The sequence below is a fragment of the Scylla paramamosain genome, chromosome 6 (assembly GCF_035594125.1).
Source record: "Scylla paramamosain isolate STU-SP2022 chromosome 6, ASM3559412v1, whole genome shotgun sequence".
NCBI classification, from domain to species: Eukaryota; Metazoa; Arthropoda; class Malacostraca; order Decapoda; family Portunidae; genus Scylla; species Scylla paramamosain.
In genome coordinates, this window is record NC_087156.1 from 35,736,997 (window position 1) to 35,740,683 (window position 3,687).

Here is a 3,687-nt window from a genome sequence, read left to right on the forward strand (position 1 = left end):
ATGAAGTGTTATATGGCAGTAAGGCATCTCAACTTTTTATCATGACTCAACAAGGAGCGAAGAGCAGGCTTCTCTCTCTCTCTCTCTCTCTCTCTCTTATTCTTTAACTCTCCTCCCGACTCCCTCTCTCTCCCTGCTTGCCTTTCTCCCGTCTCTCTTTCTCTCCCTCGCTCCTCTTCCCCTCCCCTCTCCTCTCCCAGGCTACTTACTCTGTCTCTCTCCCTTGCTTCTCTCCCTTGCGTCTCTCGTCCCTTGCCTCTCTCACCTCTTGAAGAATAACAATATAAACCTGAAGTAACAAACGCAAGGAGTGAGGAGGTGAAATAAGCCGGCGTGCCACCACCACCACCACCACTGTCCTCACCTGTGCCACGGTGCCCACTGTGTGCCGCAGCCGGTGGTACACAGACGCCTGTTCCCACACAGATAGGTAGATAGACTGACAGACACACAGACACACAGATAGATAGATTGATAGACACACACACACACACAGATAGATAGATTGATAGACACACACACACAGATAGATAGATTGATAAACACACACACAGATAGATAGATTGATAGACAGACAGACAGATGTAGATTAAAGGATGTTTGATAGATACAAACAGATAGACAGACAGAAAGACAGATACAGACAGGCACACACAAAAAACACAGAATTTCCACAAAACACACAAGACACACAATTATCTTCTAAAACATATTAAAACACACAGATTTTCTCCAAAACACACAAAAAACGCACAATTCCCTTTCAAAACACACAAAAAACACACAATTCCCTTCCAAATCACACCAAAACACACAGATTCTTTCCAAAACACACAAAAAAGAATACAATTTTCTCCAAAACACACCAAAAAACACAATTTTCTCCAAAACACACAAAAAACACACAATTCCCTTTCAAAACACACAAAAAACACAGAATTCCCTTCCAAAACACACCAAACCACACAGATTTTCCACAAAAACACCCCAAAAACACACAATTCCCTTCCAAAACACACACCACACAGATTTTCTACAAAAACACCCAAAAAACACACAATTCCCTTCCAAAACACCCAAAAACACACAGATTGATCAAAAACACTAAAAAAAAACACTTATTATACCACCAATAACCTTAAATAAATAAATGGCCTTTAAATAAATAAAAATACTTAAAATACCACAGTTTACCCCAAAAGATCCCTAGAACGAGCAAATTTAGCCTAGATACCAAAGTTTAAGGGCAACCCGAACCTGCCCACACCCTAAATACCCCTGAAACTTTAAAATTCCTTAAAAAACGTGGGAAAAAAAAAAAACAGAACCCTTTAAATAAATCACGAAAAAAACACGAAATTATATGAAGCCCAAAAAAACACAAACACTAATCCCTAAATTCTCACCCTAAAAAACCCTAAAAAACCCTAAAAATTACCGTAAATTAGGGGAAAAACTTAAAAAAAAAACACCAAAAATCTTATGAGGAAAACGTGGGAGACTCAGTGCAGTGACCATGGGGCTCCCTATTTCCCTTAATTTCTCCCTTATTTCAGGTCCCCCGCGGCGCCTCAGGATCCCCAGGGGCTCACCATGGATGCAGGGAACTGGGGTACTGGGGGCGGCCTCCGGGGTGGGGAATTACTTGGGAAATTTGCGAAAAAAGATAAGATTTCTATGCACTGTGGTAGTAAACACGAGGGAACTGTTGTCTTGATCTTGATCTTGATGGTACAGGTGGCACAGGATCACTCCTGAGTCAGGCCTTTGGATCGACAACTCCTGTAGAAGGGGAAAAAAAAAAAGAGAGAAACGAACAGCATCCTCTATCCTAATTGTTCATACACCTGACACGCCACATTCTCTCCAGAAACTGTTTCACAGCCTCAATCATTCTTTCACTCGCCTCTCTACACAGTCCCAGCAACAACACCATCCATTCCTTTCCTGTGTTCTCCACTCTTTCATTCGTATCATGCCCTAACTCAGTCAGTATCACTTGCATCATCTCATTCCTGTCTCTGGCATACTGCACACACTCCAGCACCACATGTTCCACCGTCTCATCCTCTCCCATGTCACACATCTGGCACAGGGACTCAGACCACCTGTAACTCCTCGCATTCACATCCATACACTGTGCCCTCGCTCGGAAGAGAAGATCACCGCCCAGGCTTCCATCATACCACCTTTCATACCTCGGGGCCTCTTTCTCCTTGTACCATTCCAGGGTCTTCTTTCTTTCCATCTCATTCTTCCATTCATTCAGTCCCACACATTTCACTTCTTTGTCTATCTCATTCTTCCATTTTCTCACATCCCATTCGGCTCCCACTCTTCCTCCTCTTGTTACCACCCATTCACGCTCATTTTGATTCCTACCAGCCATTCTTATCGCCCACACAACTTGCAATCCACTCCTGTCTGTCATTCTCATGCATCTCTTCCTCCATTTGCTTCCACTTTCATTCCACAGGTACACCTTCCTTGCTATTCTTGCATCATCCATTCTCTCAAGCCTAATCTTGTGTGGCTTTTGTGAGTCTTTCCCTAAAGGTGCGCCATCCGATGTCACCTCTCAAGGCTTCAACTGCTGTGCCCCTCGGTGGACTCAGTGCCAATCTTTGCTACTCTATTCTGGCCCACTTCTAACTTTTCAATTTTATTTTCCTTCCATGCAATCACATCCATACCATACATTATACATGGGACAGCCACACTCTTCCACACTTCTCTCAACACATCATACTTACTTGCTCTCATCCTTGCCGCGCTTCCCAGTCGACCTACCCACTGGTTTAGCATATTTATCTTTTCATTCTTTGCCTTTGCACACCCACTAGGACTCATCCACATCCCTGAGTACTTGTATTCTTGCACCTGTCTCAACTCATTCTCTCCAAGTCTCCATACCACATTACTTTCATCCTCTGACCCATTCACAATCATTACTTTGCTTTTCTCACTGCTAAACCTTACTCCAAAGTCTTTACCATAGCCATCCACTACATCCAACAAACTTTGAAGCTCATCTGCCATTCACTCATAACAACTACGTCATCTGCATAAAGGAGTACACATACTTTATCATTCCCCACACTTACCCCTACATTCATTCTTCTCATCCTGGCTGCTACCTCCTCTGTATACAGGCTAAAAAGGGTTGGTGACAATATACAGCCCTGCCTAACTCCTCTCTCACTCTTCACTCAGTCTGTCCCCCATGTGTACATAATACAACGGGCCTCATAAGAGCTGGACGAAATACCGCTTTTTTAATATAAATACCTAAATATTCACTAATTCATAATAATTTTGCGCAATGTTCGTCGTGGCTGATGTTGATTCATGCATGTTGTATGTAAATGTCATCTGAACCCTCTCTGGTTAGATTTCGTTGTGATATTAGGGATTTAATATTTCTCCATTTTCTCCCCTTGGCTAATGTCCACCTGCTTCCAACAACATCAATGGAAGCTATCTAAAAACGCATCAATCCTTAAAAATAATCAATATTATATAATATTAAATAAATACAAAGCCAAAAAGGAAAAAATGAAGGTCGAGAACACAAATATTAAGTCAATGTACGGTGAAAAGTGAGCCCGTTATAAAGACGCAATTTGTACCCCGGGCAGCAGTAGCGGTGTTAAACAACCCCTTTTATGAACTGCTATTGAGGAACTC

At 42.4% G+C, this 3,687-nt stretch overlaps 1 protein-coding gene across 9 annotated transcripts in view; it reads right to left on the reverse strand.

The window, feature by feature from the left end:
• The window catches only part of LOC135101663 (uncharacterized), a 25,502-nt gene extending 22,263 nt beyond the window's left edge, over nucleotides 1-3,239 (reverse strand). For 6 of the 9 annotated variants that reach the window (XM_064005984.1, XM_064005988.1, XM_064005980.1 and 3 more), the window contains exons 1-2: nucleotides 1,593-3,097; nucleotides 210-289 (exon numbers count right to left, since the gene is read on the reverse strand). The gene's annotated coding sequence lies outside the window, so the exon portion shown is untranslated. The other 3 variants (XM_064005978.1, XM_064005979.1, XM_064005987.1) reach the window with 3 other exon arrangements.
• Between the last annotated feature and the right edge of the window lie 448 nt (nucleotides 3,240-3,687).